Genomic DNA, 16,502 nt, shown 5'->3' with positions numbered 1-16,502 from the left:
CACAATCAGGACTGCATACGACCGAGGCACACAGGGCCAACACCCGGCATCATGGTGTGGGGAGCGATCTCCTACACTGGCCGTACACCACTGGTGATCGTCGAGGGGACACTGAATAGTGCACGGTACATCCAAACCGTCATCGAACCCATCGTTCTACCATTCCTAGACCGGCAAGGGAACTTGCTGTTCCAACAGGACAATGCACGTCCGCATGTATCCCGTGCCACCCAACGTGCTCTAGAAGGTGTAAGTCAACTACCCTGGCCAGCAAGATCTCCGGATCTGTCCCCCATTGAGCATGTTTGGGACTGGATGAAGCGTCGTCTCACGCGGTCTGCACGTCCAGCACGAACGCTGGTCCAACTGAGGCGCCAGGTGGAAATGGCATGGCAAGCCGTTCCACAGGACTACATCCAGCATCTCTACGATCGTCTCCATGGGAGAATAGCAGCCTGCATTGCTGCGAAAGGTGGATATACACTGTACTAGTGCCGACATTGTGCATGCTCTGTTGCCTGTGTCTATGTGCCTGTGGTTCTGTCAGTGTGATCATGTGATGTATCTGACCCCAGGAATGTGTCAATAAAGTTTCCCCTTCCTGGGACAATGAATTCTCGGTGTTCTTATTTCAATTTCCAGGAGTGTATTTAAAATTGCGTCGATAAACCAGTTGTGTCATAGCTGTCCCAAGGTTCCAGGTTCCCTTAGTCCCATTCATACCGGCTTTTAAGTACACTACTGGCCATTAAAAGTGCTACACTACGAAGATGACGTGCTACAGACGCGAAATTTAACCGACAGGAAGAAGATGCTGTGATATGCAAATGGTTAGCTTTTCGGAGCATTCACACAACGTTGGCGCCGGTGGCGACACCTACAACGTGCTGACATGAAAGTTTCCAACCGATTTCTCATACACAAACAGCAGTTTACCGGCGTTGCCTGGTGAAACGTTGTTGTGATGCCTCGTGTAAGGAGGAGGAATGCGTACCATGACGTTTCCCACTTTGATAAAGATCGGATTGTAGCCTATCGCGATTGCGGTTTATCGCATCGCGACGTTGCTGTTCGCGTTGGTCGAGATCCAATGACTGTTAGCACAATATGGAATCGGTGGGTTCAGGAGGGTAATACGGAACGCCTTGCTGGATCCCAACGACCTCGCATCACTAGTAGTCGAGACGACAGGCATCTTATCCGCATGGCTAAAACGGATCGTGCAGCAAGTCTCGATCCCTGAGTCAACAGATGGGGACGTTTGCAAGACAACAACCATCTGCACGAACAGTTCGACGACGTTTGCAGCAGCATGTACTATCAGCTCGGAGACTATGGCTGCGGTTACCCTTGACGCTGCATCACAGACAGGAGCGCCTGCGATGGTGTACTCAACGACGAACCTGGGTGCACGAATGGCAAAACGTCATTTTTTCGTATGAATCCAGGTTCTGTTTACAGCATCATGATGGTCGCACCCGTGTTTGGCGACATCGCGGTCAACGCACGTTGGAAGAGTGTATTCGTCATCGCCATACTGGCCTATCACCCGGCGTGATGGTACGGGGTGCCATTGGTTACACGTCTCAGTCACCTCTTGTTCGTATTGACGGCACTTTGAACAGTGGACGTTACATTTCAGATGTGTTACGACCCGTGGCTCTACCCTACTTTCGATCCTGCGAAACCCTACATTTCAGTAGGATAATGCACGACCGCATGTTGCAGGTCCTGTACGGGCCTTTCTGGATACAGAAAATGTTCGACTGCTGCCCTGGCCAGCACAATATCCAGATCTCTCACCAATTGAAAACGTCTGGTCAATGGTGGCCGAGCAACTGGCTCGTCACAATACGCCAGTGACTACTTTTGATGAACTGTGGTATCGTGTTGAAGCTGCATGGGCAGCTGTACCTGTACACCCCATCCAAGCTCTGTTTGACTCATTGTCCAGGCGTATCAAGGCCGTTTCTTAGGATCTATGCACCCAAATTGTATGAAAATGTAATCACATGTCAGTTCTAGTATAATATATTTTTCCAATGAATACCCTTTTATCATCTACATTTCTTCTTGGTGTAGCAATTTTAATGGCCAGTAGTATAACACTTGTGGTAATTACATTTAACGCCAGAATGTGATATTTATTCGTGTTCCTGATCTTGCTTGACTCAGAATTTCATCACTGTTGACTAACACACTTAAGATCACTCAGTTTAACGTAATACTTAGTTACACGGTCTTTTACGCTATTTAAACTTACGTCGATAATCCAGTTGTGTTATAGCTGTCTCAAGGTTCCAGGTTGCATTAGTCCCATCCACACCGGCTTTAAGTAGCTATGCTCAGCGAACTGTTGCATCTGTGCCTTGAAAACGACGAGATGTTAAACCGTCGACACATCGGCGGTTGTCGAAGACAGCACCCGCCTGGATTCCCGTAAGTTATTATTTTCTTGAAGAAATGTGCAGAGAAGTGGAAGAAAATATGGAAAACGGAAGAACTGATTTAGCCTACAGAACAGGAAATCAATTTTTTAACAAACGTAAAACAACACTCTGAGGCACAATAGAAAATAAAGATGGGGAAAATGCTGTTTGGTGAAGACATGGTGAAAAGATGGAAAGAATACATAGAGGAGTTGTATGGCGGAACACCTCTTTCGGAGGAAGTAATAGGAAGAGAAGAGCAAGTAGATGAAGATGACAAGGGAGATGACAATCTGCAAGAAGAATTTGACAGAGCTCTAAAAGAACTACGGGACAACAAAGCAACGGGTATTGATGACATCCCTGCAGAACTAATAATACAGGAGAGCTACCGCTCCTCATTGTTCCTGTACCAAAGACGGCAGCAGCTACAAAATGCGAACAGTACCGAACTCTAAGCCTAATATCATATGCATCAAAAATTTTCATAAAAATAGTTCTGCAGAGAATTGAAGAGAAGGTGGAGGATATGCTGAGTGAAGATCAGTTTGGCTTCAGAAGGGGATTGGGAACAACAAAGGCGATTCTGGCACTGAGACTCGTTATCGAAAAGCAATTACAGAAAAATAAACCAACTTATATTGCCCTCGTAGACATGGAAAAGGCATTTGATAACGTTAACTGGCAAGAGATGTTCAGAGTGCTGAGGAAAAGTGGAATAAAGTACAAAGACATACGAGTGATACTCCGTTTCTATAAGAATGAGGTGGCAGTGATTAGGTTCTGTCACCATGAACAAGAAGCAAATATTAGAAAAGGGGTAAGGCAAGCATGTGCTCTCTCTCCTCTTATATTCAATGCTTACATCCAGGAAGCTATAGACCAAGTTAGAGAAACTTCTGAGGTGGGGATCAAAATTAATGGGCAGAAGATAGACATGCTACGTTATGCAGATGATATTGCTATAGTCACGGAGACAAAAGAAGATCTAGAGGAAGTCCTCAGAACAATGGAAAAAATTCTATGCAATCAGTATGGAATGAGAATAAACAAGAAAAAGACTAAAGTGATGGTATGGAGTACAGGAGCAGAATATGAACCTTTGAGAATGAGAATTGCAAGAGAGGAGCTGGAAGTGATAGAGGAATTTACTTACCTGGGAAGCAAAATCACAAGAGATCGTAGAAGCCGGTAAGAAATTGCGACCAGAATACAAAAGGCCAAAATTGCATTTCATCGGAGAAGGAACTTACTCACCAGCAACAAAATCAGTCTGAAAATAAGGAAACGTATCATGAAAGGTTTCGTTTGGAGTGTGGCCCTATACGGATGTGAAACTTGGACGATTGGAAGAGAAGAGAGAAGACGGCTAGAGGCCCTGGAGATGTAGTGCTACAGAAGGATGATGAAGATCGGCTGGAGAGACAAGTAACAAATGAAGAGGTGCTTAGAAGAGTACAGGAAACTAGATCTCTGTGGAGGCATATCCAAACAAGAAGAGACAAACTTGTAGGGCACATCCTATGACACAACAACATCATTGGAATAATAGCAGAAGGAGTTACTGAGGGAAGGAATCGGCGGGGGCGACCAAGGATATTATACATGCAACAGATCATGAATGACGTTGGATGTAAGACATACGTGGAAATGAAGAGGAAAGTAGACAGGAGAGACGGATGGCGCTCTGCTGCAAATCAACCTCAGGGTTGAACACTAAAAGAAGAACTAGGCGCTCAGTCCGGAACCGCGCGACTGCTACGGTCGCAGGTTCGAATCCTGCCTCGGGCATGGATGTGTGTGATGTCCTTAGGTTAGTTAGGTTTAAGTAGTTCTAAGTTCTAGGGGACTGATGACCACAGATGTTAAGTCCCATAGTGCTCAGAGCCATTTGAACCATTTTGAACTAAAAGAAGAAGATTTGAAGTAACTGCTTGTCGCCTGCGAGTGAACGCGCCCCGAGAGAGGCGCTAGGAGTACGCAAGGCGGACAGGCAGGCGTCGCAGTTTGTGGGCGAAAGTAAGTCGGTAGATGGCGGCGGATAATGGAGCGTGCCGTGCTCATCCCCGGCACGACTTGGCCCCTGCCCCCGCTATAGGTCAGCCAGCCGGCGAGCGGTCCAGCGCGCAGCCTCCTCGCGGCGGCGACTCCGGCGCGCGGCGACGCGGGTGCCGTCATGTTGGCAGCAGTGGCGCGACCCCGGCGCTTACCTGAACTTCCGCGCCACATTAGAGCTCGCCTCGTGCCTGCCCGGTGTGCACGGCCGTCTCCGCTCACGCGCGCCGACTACTGTGCGACGTTGTTTACACCTCGTTCTGTGCGCCGCCCTGCGTGTGTCAATTGCGCGTCTCGTCTCGTGACAACTGACGACCGCGTCTGGAGCCGTTGTGCTGATTGCTTGTCGCCAGTCGGTAAGTACGTCACTTTATCTCTGGCTGTTGTGACGCGAAGCTGTAATGACAAGCGCTGCCTGTCATCTTAATGCGCTACCGTGTTCCGCCCTTCCCAGATGCCGCACAATTTACATTGTGACTATTTCAGTCCTTTATGTGTCCAGAGTGTATATTTCTGAAATATTTGTTTTTTTATTTAGTACGCAAAACAGTATTTATGGCATATTTGTTACCCCGCTGGCAGTGTTAAGACATTTGAGATTCGTCTAGAGAAAAAAACTTGGGTTTTAAATCTCACTTTGCTCGCCCGTAAACAAATATTTTAGTATTCGTATCGTATTACTCCAGCTTTCTGTGAAGTTCATGCACAGGTCCAGATACTAACGCATTGTCGCTTTGCGCGTGAAAGTAGGTGTGTCAGTATCAACAGATCTTCGGACGTCCAGAAGCTTTGGACGGAATGTGTGAAGTGAAAATGGCACGAAATGCACCACAGCGAATTTCGTTGAAGCAAAGTATTAGTTTTAATTTTATTTCGCTGAAGGAAGTGCTTTAGCTTTTTCCGCAGAGCGTAAAGAGCTAAAGGTAGATGTTATATGATGGCTAGTAAATAAATAGTTTGATAATTATTCTGTCTTTCTTATAGCTTGTGTTTCTGTAGGTGCGTTTAAGCTTCCAGTAGTAGAAATGTTCCTGCCTTTTAATTGTGTCACAGCGCAACGATGTGACACGTACTGTCAGTTTAGGCCGGTAACGACGCCCTAAGTCGATTTTTAAAGTTATGCAACTGTGTGTTTGAAAAACATGCGTTGTGTAGTTTTACAGAGTGCACCTGCAAATTAATTTAACTTGTTACGATTTCTTTTAATACTTTAGAATTACGTAACAAATGCATTGCTCCGCTTTTGATAAATCAGCGACACAATTGCATTGTTTCTCGCTAGGTTTTGTTATGACGTCCCGTTTTTACCTAAAACGTTAGGATTGAATATCCGGCAAAAAATTTGTAAAGATCTTTTCCGAGATGCCATATGTACTGTATTACGAGAACGGAAGCTAAGAGATGCAGAGATGTTTTGTGTAGATTAATTGATAAAAGCTGGAGTGTGACAGCACCAAAGATCATACAGTCTGAAATAGCACTTTACGTTCTTTTGGACTTAAACGATTCTGAAATACACTGGATAGTTAGGCGGGACATCGTACACATATTGAATTAATATGTTGTAAACTACAGAATAATACGCAGAACCGGGAGCCCTTTATATGACGTCACCATAGGTAGACATACGAGAAGATAATTTTGGAACAGTGGTGACCTTGAAACACAACAAGCAGTCGTATTGCTAAAAACTGTTTTCAGCACCGCCGAACGACACTGCTTAAGAATTTCACGACAAGGAGATTTCCTGCGGGATTACTTCCCCACTCTGATCAAGTGGCGTCTCATCCCTGTAGCAGATAGACAAGTAACGCTCCTGGTGTCTTGATCAGTCAATCGTCTGTTGTACATAGATGTGACGTAACCGGTAGCATTCACCACTGTGCCTTCGATCCATCAACATCTCGAAGATGGCATCTACGACTGCAATACTTGAGTCCACTAATAGCCGACCACCACGATACTCGAGTATTTCGAGTGCGAATATGGCTTCTCTACGCCTTTCATGTTCTGCTGTATTACAAATGCAGCCACGACAGAAAATCGCAGTTCACCAGAGAAGAAAAGACCTCTGGATTCGGTGTGGACTTATACCAGACGTTCCGGTGACTACTTTGGAGTCATGATGTGATCCATTGTATCTAAACAAGTAGTCCAATTTCAAGAAGACGACGGGGACAGTTTGCATCAATATTCTATGTGTCGTTGTCGTTTAAATACCTCGTTTCTCAACGGTTAGCGAGAGATGGTGTAGCTGACTGTAATTAGTCGATTTTTTGGGTGTACTCGTAAGTCCACGTGCAATATTTCAGTTTGGGACACTTCGGTAGCGTTTTTTTCCTCGCGCATTATGATAGAACAGCACGTATCTCATCTAGGGCTCGCCATGCCAGAAAATCACCAATCACTTTGCTGTGATATTACGACCATATTATTCTTATCGTAATGAACGCGGGCAGCCAACATCGACTTTGGTTAGATGCAGATGCACTTGTATATCAGTCGCGAGTCTTGTTGCCAATCATTTCCTGTAATGATAAAGAAAGATTGCGTTGCCCCCAGTATGTATTTGGATATCTCTGCAGATACTCTTAATTGCTTAGACCAATGTATTCAGTACAGCAGACCGGAGAGAGAATCACGTAATTTAATCTTACGGGTTAGTTGTTTCGGGCGCTGCAGAACCCATCAAAAAATACTGAAGTTACTGCACTTTGTCCTAAGTGAATCAGAATTTAATATAACGGAACGTATGTTAATGAAAGATAAATTTCTTACGTTCTCGACCATGAGAATGAGAACCTGTTTAGATTGGAAGCTTCGGATCGACCGTGAAGTGAACGTTAACCGATCGTTTGGGGAATAAATTGAAGCGACTCAATCAATTTTGTTAAGAGAAGAGCTAGCGAACAAGCGTACGATAGAAGGAAGAGAGAAACAAAATAAAGTTTCTTCTTTTTTTTCTGCTGTGGTAGTAAGTGGCTGTCCAATCGATACAAGAGTGTTATGGGTGTACTGACAGAACTTGCAGTCTTGCGAAAAACAAACGCTCGTTTCGCAAAAAATTTGGTAGGTGGATACAGAGAAACAATCTCGTCGGAGATAGCTCTGCACCTTAAACGTTAATTTCAGGTTTGAGACATAAGAACAAAGAGTGATTATGGGATTTCTACATCTACATCCACATCCATACTCCGCAAGCCACCTGACTGTGTGTGGCGGAGGGTACCCTGAGTACCTCTATCGTTTCTCCCTTCTATTCCAGTCTCGTATTGTTCGTGGAAAGAAGGATTGTCGGTATGCTTCTGTGTGGGCCCTAATCTCTCTGTCTCTTCGCGAGATATACGTAGGAGGGAGCAATATACTGCTTGACTCTTCGGTGAAGGTATGTTCTCGAAACTTTAACAAAAGCCTGTACCGTGCTACTGAGCGTCTCTCCTGCAGAGTCTTCCACTGGATTTTATCTGTCATCTCCGTAACGCTTTCGCGATTACTAAATGATCCTGTAACGAAGCGCGCTGCTCTTCGTTGGATCCTCTCTATCTCTTCTATCAACCCTATCTGGTACGGATCCCACACTGTTGAGCAGTATTCAAGCAGTGGGCGAACAAGCGTACTGTAACCTACTTCCTTTGTTTTCGGATTGCATTTCCTTAGGATTCTTCCAATAATCTCAGTCTGGCATCTGCTTTACCGACGATCAATTTTATATGCTCATTCCATTTTAAATCACTCCTAATGCGTACTCCCAGATAATTTATGGAATTAACTGCTTCCAGTTGCTGACCTGCTATTTTGTAGCTAAATGATAAGGGAACTATCTTTCTATGTATTCACAGCACATTACACTTGTCTACATTGAGATTGAATTACCATTCCCTGCACCATGCGTCAATTCGCTGCAGATCCTCCTGCATTTCAGTACAATTTTCCATTGTTACAACCTCTCGATACACCACAGCATCATCTGCAAAAAGCCTCAGTGAACTTCCGATGTCATCCATAAGGTCATTTATGTATATTGTGAATAGCAACGGTCCTACGACAGTCCCCTGCGGCACACCTGAAATCACTCTTACTTCGGAAGACTTCTCTCCATTAATAATGACACTCTGCGATCTGTTATCTAGGAACTCTTCAATCCAATCACACAATTGGTCTGATAGTCCATATGCTCTTTCTTTGTGATGGCATACAGACCTGCAATCGACAATCGCCGGGTAGCACAAAAATTAGAGCAGCCAGCAACACACGGCAGCATTACGTGCTGCACACTACTAATGATTAACACTTAACACGCCCTGCAGAAGTTTCCCAAATAATCAAGCTATACAGTTTCTTCTCAGTCGATGTTCACAAGTGGCGTCTAATTGAAAGACTTGCACTAGGCCAATAAGCCGCACGAAATTAGTATATCTATTATTATTATTTCTGAGATTTAGATCCTCTATCCTTTATATCTACATCTATACTTCGCCACCCTAAGGTATCTAGTGGAGGGTACCTTGTGTACCTTTGTCGCTTACCCCTTTTTCTGTTCCAGTTGCGAATGTTTAATGGGAATAACGATTGCTGGTGTGGAACCGAATCACTCTGATTTTGTCTTCATGGTATTTAGCGGCAAATGCGTAGGAACGCACACTCTCAGAATTTTAACAGTTAACCACAGAGTAGTTCCGAAAAACGATGACCATCTCCGAAACCCTTTCGTGCTTAGTATATCAGTCTGTAATGAAACGTGTTGCTCTTCTTTGAATCTTCTCTATTCCACCCATCAATCCTTTCTCGTATCGATTCCACAGTGACGAGCGATATTCAAGTATTGGTCAAACGAGTGTTTATGCTACCTCCTTTGCTGATGGACTACATTTCCTAAGGATTCTTTCAATCAGTCTCATCTGCTTTAACTGCGAATAGTTTTATGTAGTCGTTCTGCTTCATATCGCTAGTCTTAGATATTTTATGCATGTAACTGCTTCCATGCTGTGACTGTTCCGCAATCGTGTAATCAAACAATAACTGGTATTTCTGTTAATGTTTTCGCAATATGTTGTACTTGTTATGTTGAAAGTCAATTGTCACTCCCTGCATTTCCTGGAACTTGCTACAATTTCCTAGCGTTGCACGTACTCTGTACACAACAGCATCATGAAGTAAAGGTGCCGTAACACTCCCTCTGGAGAAATTACCGTTAAACCTCTGGGACGCTATACAGCAACTAACACGTCATAAACTCGTTATCTCTGGTTGCTGATTCTTTGCCGCCTTACGCTCGGCAGCAACTGTAACGTCGCGAACGAAGGCATAATTTGACCGTTTTTAGTAGCTTGGCAGCCACAATAGCGTAGCAGCAATATCCCCTGCTCTTACCTGGCGCACTCATTGCGAAAAACGTGTAAGATCACCGACAGAGAGAAAAGGAAAACTGTCTGATCGAGGGAGTTTGATTGGATTATAAAATTTTAAATTATACTTGTTAATCAGTAATGCGATAACAGACTCAAGGCAGAGTCAAACAGTTCTTATCGAAACTTCTTGTGAAGAGATGACATTGCAGCACAGTGATCTCGTGAGAAACGTGGGTGTGTCGAGATTATAAAGACTGGACTGTTCAATTTATTACATTATAAAATTTGTTTGGGGTTAAGAGGATTTATGTCCTGACTTGGAAAACTCCAAATTGAATGTTTTACAATTAAAAGACTAAAAACAGCTTTTCTGATTTAATAAAAGCGTGAGTTGCAGTGGACGGGACATTCAAGTCGAGTGCTGTACTGAAATTGAAACACACAGAACTGCAGATGTCGTTAGTGTACCTTGTACGCATCGTGGACCGCTTACAAAGCAAGTTTACGAACTTCTAGATATAATACGGATTTGAGGATTAACTTTAAAGGAATTTATGAGTAACTGAATAGCAGATGTACAAGAAACCGGTACTTTTAAATGTAACTGAGCGTCTTTTCTTTGGCTTTATTCAGGTGTGCGTAAATTTCTGATTTTTTGTACACGTCAATAAAGAAACCCTTCCTCGTGGTATGAAAGATTACGGGGTTGTTAATGTTGTATACCATGTGACTCTCTTTTATCTGGTGATCTGCCAAGGCGGATTTATTTTTTCGCATTTTCTTTGTAGTTTTGTGTTCGTTGTATCGCGTTTTAAAATTCGTTCCCATTTGTTCGATGTTGCCTTACAATCGGTGCAGTAAATTTTATATTTGGAACTGCTTTGGTATAAATCTTTTTTTACGCTAATAACGAGGTTTAAAAGAAGCAACAGTGAAGGCTGAGATTCATATGCGATGATTACATTACGTTTTTCAAAATTTTGTTTTACTCTATTTTATCTTGGAGGCCAGATGCTCTCCCCATCGCCGCACTCGTCAGTAAATCTAAGGAACGGAAGTTTTGTGTGCGATCTGCCTGTGAATCGTGTGAACTTCGTTCTGTGGGCTATCGTATTTTAACTCTTTGTGTATCGTATTTTCTGAGATGGAGATTGGGGACCAGCCAAGCATTTGCCTAAACAAGCGTGAAAAGCAGCCTAAAAATCACACTCAGGTTCAGCAGTGGTGTACCAGTGCGAACCAAATTTGGTTGAAATCAATTGAGAGGTTTAAAAGGAAATCCTTGACATACACACACACATCCATCCAGTCATACATCCTGTCAGATACACATACACACATTGCGTGTGTGTGTGTGTGTGAATGTGTATTAAACTGGAGCCGGCCGGAGTGGCCGTGCGGTTCTGGGCGCTACAGTCTGGAGCCGAGCGACCGCTCCGGTCGCAGGTTCGAATCCTGCCTCGGGCATGGATGTGTGTGATGTCCTGAGGTTAGTTAGGTTTAATTAGTTCTAAGTTGTAGGCGACTGATGACCTCAGAAGTTAAGTCGCGTGGTGCTCAGAGTCATTTGAACCATTAAACTGGATGTATGTATGTATGAATGGATGGATGTGTGTGTATGTCCAAGATTTCCTTCTAAGCGACTGGACTGATTTCAACCAAATTTGGTTCACATAGTGCTTGTTATACACTGAAGCCACAAAGGAACTGGTACAGGCATGCGTATTCAAATACGGAGATATGTAAACACGCAGAGTAGGCGCTGTGGTCGGCAACGCCTGGGCCCGTCGACACTGACATTGGCCTTTTGACGATTGGTAACATATTGCCTAGTTGGATGAGTCTCGTTTCATATTATATCGGGGGATGGATTTGTGTGGAGACAACGTCATGAATCCATGCACCCTGCATGTTAGCAGGGTACCGTTCAAGCTGATGGAGGCTCTGTGATGGTGTGGGGCATGTGCATGGAATCTCTGATATGTCTAAATATGACTCTGATGGGTGACATGTACATAAGCATCCTCTCTGATCACCTGCGTCCATTCATTCCCATTGTGTATTCCGACAGACTCGGGCAGTTCCAGCAGGACAATGCGACACCCCACCCGTCCAAAATTGCTACAGAGTGACTCTAGGAACACTGTTTTCAGTTTAACCACTTCTGCTGGCCACCAGACTCCCCAGACATGAACATTATTGAGCATATTTGGGATGCCTTGTAACGTACTGTTCAGAAGAGATCTTCCCCCCCCCCCCCCCCCTCCGTACTCGTATGGATAGCCCTGCAGGATTCATGGTGTCAGTTCACTCCAGCACTACTTCAGACATTAGTCCAGTCCATTCCACATTGTGTTGTGGCACTTCTGCGTGCTCGTGTGGGCGCTACACGACATTAGGCAGGTGTACCAGTTTCTATGGCTTTTCAGTGTATAAGGAGCAGTACTTTGCGGATTAAAAGCTCCACGACGTCGTAAGGTGGCAGGTATTGCCAAAACGTTTTTTACCCCTGGTATGTAGGTTCCCCTGCATGACAGATGTGTTGTGCCGGTAACACTGCCATGCCTTGCAAAGGTTGAGTAGTGGAAAGGGGTAGGTGATGGATGGTGAGGATGAGTTGGATAGGAAAATCGGAGGACGATATGGATGGAGAGGGGGAGGAAGTGAGGGACACAGAGAGAGAGGAAGATAAAGTGGGACAGAGAGAGAGGGGAGTATGAGATGGATGGAGAGAGGGTGGAGGAGGATAAGATGCACAGAGAGAGGCTATATTATCAAATTCAGCCTACAGGGACTTGTCAAAGGAAGCAATCGACACAGTTTGTTTCTCAGCTTCCGTCACGAGCGATGTTTATTTACAAGTCGCGTCGCAGCGGTCTAGGGAAGCCCCGATCAGAGTCGTAAAGATGATCTTTCAGCGGTAGTCTACCAGTCTGCAGTGATTTGTTAGCGCGCAACTGCGAACAAGTCAGGGCGCTAGCAAAGCACGGCGAAGCTGTCATTACGCGAAGAATGCGCCGCGAACACGTGTCGGGGCGAGATCCCGCTGGCTGCTGGGTCGGCCTGCGCTGGACCAGTTTTTGTGACCGGTGCGTAAATCGCCAGCTCTGGCCGGCGATAAGGGCCGGCGCGCTCCGCGAACGCAGCAGGGTGGACCTGTTTACCGACAGACTTCACGTGGCCACGCTAACTCGCAGTAATTGCAGGGTTATTTCTGCCGCGTCGATAATTACGGCTCGTAAAACATTACGCGGCGTAGCTGGCATCCGAATTATTGTTACGTGCGCGTGACGGACAGTTCTGTACCCCGGGTGCAATCATTTGTCTAACGGCTTCTCAGTTTTTATCCTAATTTATTATTCTGTCGAAAAAATGCCCTGCGTGGCAGCACACATCGAAGGATGAGAAAAATAATATGTTTACAAGATGGTATTCCTGACAGCTCAACCTACTACCAGCCGAAGATGTTAATCGTATGTAGAGTATTTCATAAGGAACGTAAAACAGCGCTTCGAACAAGAAAGGTAGAAGTAAAATTGGGTTTTAACGTCCCGTCAATGAAGGCCCATTACGTGTGGAGCTCATGTAGGATTGCTCAAAGAATTTTGGCTTCCTTGTAGGAGGAAATACCCGGTGTTCGCTTGAAGTGATTTACGGAACACCGTTGTTCCTCTTAATTAATGAAGTTTATTTGCCTAGATGGCACAAAAATACGCAATGGTTACTACTTTGAGCGAAATTAAATCGCCAACTGCAGATCATTTGGCGATTGAATTTCGCTGAAACTAGTAAACAATGTGTATCTTTGTGCAATCTGGGCCAATAAACATCTGTAATAAGAAAAGTAGTCATGTTTATAGATTTTGAGATCGCCACCAATACATCTAACAGTATCAGGTAATCATCATGATTTATGGAAACCACGAAAAACCCACATCTGTATGGGTACGTATCGTACTCATAAAAGCGTCGAAAGGGTACCTATACTTGGATAGATTTGAGTAGATATTCTCATCGGCTCCAATTTCTGTTTTTAAAATCTATGTGTGGTGGAGAGGTAAACTGTCAAGTTTCTGGACACCACTATGCACCGCGAAAGTGACGGCAGAATGCGTTTGCCAGGAGTGCTCAGTGATTTCTAATATGGACTAGTCGTTGGATGTCACCTGAGTAACAAATCCATAGCGACATTTCATCCCTTCTAAATCTGCCCGAGTCGACTGTTGGTCTACATCTACATCTACATCTACATCTACATCCATACTCCGCAAGCCACCTGACGGTGTGTGGCGGAGGGTACCTTGAGTACCTCTATCGGTTCTCCCTTCTATTCCAGTCTCGTATTGTTCGTGGAAAGAAGAATTGTCGGTATGCCTCTGTGTGGGCTCTAATCTCTCTGATTTTATCCTCATGGTCTCTTCGCGAGATATACGTAGGAGGGAGCAATATACTGCTTGACTCTTCGGTGAAGGTATGTTCTCGAAACTTTGACAAAAGCCCGTACCGAGCTACTGAGCGTCTCTCCTGCAGAGTCTTCCACTGGAGTTTATCTATCATCTCCGTAACGCTTTCGCGATTACTAAATGATCCTGTAACGAAGCGCGCTGCTCTCCGTTGGATCTTCTCTATCTCTTCTATCAGCCCTATCTGGTACGGATCCCACACTGCCGAGCAGTATTCAAGCAGTGGGCGAACAAGCGTACTGTAACCTACTTCCTTTGTTTTCGGATTGCATTTCCTTAGGATTCTTCCAATGAATCTCAGTCTGGCATCTGCTTTACCGACGATCAACATTATATGATCATTCCATTTTAAATCACTCAAATGCGTACTCCCAGATAATTTAGGGAATTAACTGCTTCCAGTTGCTGACCTGCTATTTTGTAGCTAAATGATAAAGGATCTATCTTTCTGTGTATTCGCAGCACATTACACTTGTCTACATTGAGATTCAATTGCCATTCCCTGCACCATGTGTCAATTCGCTGCAGATCCTCCTGCATTTCAGTACATTTTCCATTGTTACAACCTCTCGATACACCACAGCATCATCTGCAAAAAGCCTCAGTGAACTTCCGATGTCATCCACCAGGTCATTTATGTATATTGTGAATAGCAACGGTCCTATGACATTCCTCTGCGGCACACCTGAAATCACTCTTACTTCGGAAGACTTCTCTCCATTGAGAATGACATGCTGCGTCCTGTTATCTAGGAACTCCTCAATCCAATCACACAATTGGTCTGATAGTCCATATGCTCTTACTTTGTTCATTAAACGACTGTGGGGAACTGTATCGAACGCCTTGCGGAAGTCAAGAAACACGGCATCTACCTGTGAACCCGTGTCTATGGCCCTCTGAGTCTCGTGGACGAATAGCGCGAGCTGGGTTTCACATGACCGTCTTTTTCGAAACCCATGCTGATTCCTACAGAGTAGATTTATAGTCTCCAGAAAAGTCATTATACTCGAACACAATACGTGTTCCAAAATTCATGTGACTGCGAAGAGAAAATACGATTAACTACAGATAAACCAAGGTCAGGCATACTCATACGTGACAGACAAAGCATTACGGAGTATGGAGCATGGTTGTAAAAAAATAAAATAAAATAAAAAAATAAAAAATAAAAAAAGGCAACAAATCGAGGGAAGGAACCACTCGTGAGTTCCGAAATGCTCCCAGCAGTCCAGCTAGGACAATGATTGTGCGTAGGGAGCCCCAAAGAACAAGGCACGATGGTTTAATAGCTCCTGATAAGCTACGCATTTCTCTAATCAGTACTAAGTGACACTGAGATGGTGTGAAAAGCGACGCCATTGCACAGTGGATGACTGGACCCGAGTGACTTGGAGTAGTGAATCACGCTACACCCTGTGGAAATCAGGTGCAAGGGTTTGGGTTTCGCGAACACATGGAAACTGTTTACTTAATATCGTATTTAGTGCCAACAGAGAAGTACAGAATATCTGGTGTTACGGTATGAGGGTGTTTTTTGTCGTTAGGGTGTAGTCCCCTTATTTCCCTTAAGAAAATGCTAAATGCTGAAGAGTATGAACATGTTTTACACCACTGTTTAACGCGTAGTGTGGAGGAACAGTTCGGAGACGATGACAACGCAGCATGTCACAAAGTACGAGGGTGGTTTGAAAAGTTCTCGGAATCACCACAAGAGGTCAGCGCTAGCGCAACGAATTGTTCACGTGATATTCATTGGACTGTTGCCTGTAAACACGTGCCACGTCAGCGCTCTCGGAAGAGAGCTGTGGCGGTGACTTGGCTCTGTTGTTGTTCCTGCGTAGTGATTTGCGAAGATGGAAAAAATCGAGATTCGAGCAGTGATTAAGTGCTTCGTAAAGAAAGGTATTAAAGCAAAGGACATTCATGCCGATTTCCAGAATACACTGGGGGACTCTGCTCCTTCATATTCAACTGTTGCCAAGTGGACAATGAATTTAAACTTAGACGGGAGAGCTTAGATGATGATCCGCGCGGTGGTCGGCCAAGATATGTCACTACTCCGGAAATCGTTGCAAAAGTGCACAAAATGGTAATGGAGAATCGCCGATTGAAAGTATGTGAACTTGCCCACGCTTGCCAGATGTCATCTGAAAAGGTATATCAGATTTTATCTGAAGAATTAGAAATGAAAAAATTATCTGCAAGAT

The 16,502-nt window shown here is 44.5% G+C and overlaps 1 protein-coding gene across 1 annotated transcript in view; it reads left to right on the top strand.

The window, feature by feature from the left end:
- Positions 1 to 4,673: 4,673 nt before the first annotated feature.
- LOC126094227 (uncharacterized) overlaps positions 4,674 to 16,502 on the top strand; it is a 481,158-nt gene continuing 469,329 nt past the window's right edge. Inside the window, exon 1 of the mRNA XM_049908779.1 lies at positions 4,674 to 4,840. The gene's annotated coding sequence lies outside the window, so the exon portion shown is untranslated. The remainder of the gene's footprint in view (positions 4,841 to 16,502) is intronic.

The sequence above is a fragment of the Schistocerca cancellata genome, chromosome 1 (genome assembly GCF_023864275.1).
Source record: "Schistocerca cancellata isolate TAMUIC-IGC-003103 chromosome 1, iqSchCanc2.1, whole genome shotgun sequence".
In the NCBI taxonomy this organism is placed as follows: domain Eukaryota; kingdom Metazoa; phylum Arthropoda; class Insecta; order Orthoptera; family Acrididae; genus Schistocerca; species Schistocerca cancellata.
The sequence above is the reverse complement of the archived record's forward strand: the minus strand, read 5'-3'. Positions and strand labels throughout refer to the sequence as shown.